Here is a 202-nt window from a genome sequence, read left to right on the forward strand (position 1 = left end):
ACCCAGTCTCAAGGCCTCCCTTGACAGGACTCATCTGTCCCCGCAAAGCACAAGTCCACAGGCTGGGACCCTGGCTGTGGGGCAGAGGGCAGAACCAGCTGGTGGAGGGAGCCTGAAGCAGAGAACCATGCGGCCATGGGGTCAGTGGCCCCTGCTTGCCACTCTATAGCTCTGAGACCTTGGGCCAGTCTTTTAGCTCTCC

This window comes from Pteropus vampyrus, unplaced genomic scaffold, assembly GCF_000151845.1.
Source record: "Pteropus vampyrus isolate Shadow unplaced genomic scaffold, Pvam_2.0 Scaffold563, whole genome shotgun sequence".
Lineage (NCBI taxonomy): Eukaryota > Metazoa > Chordata > Mammalia > Chiroptera > Pteropodidae > Pteropus > Pteropus vampyrus.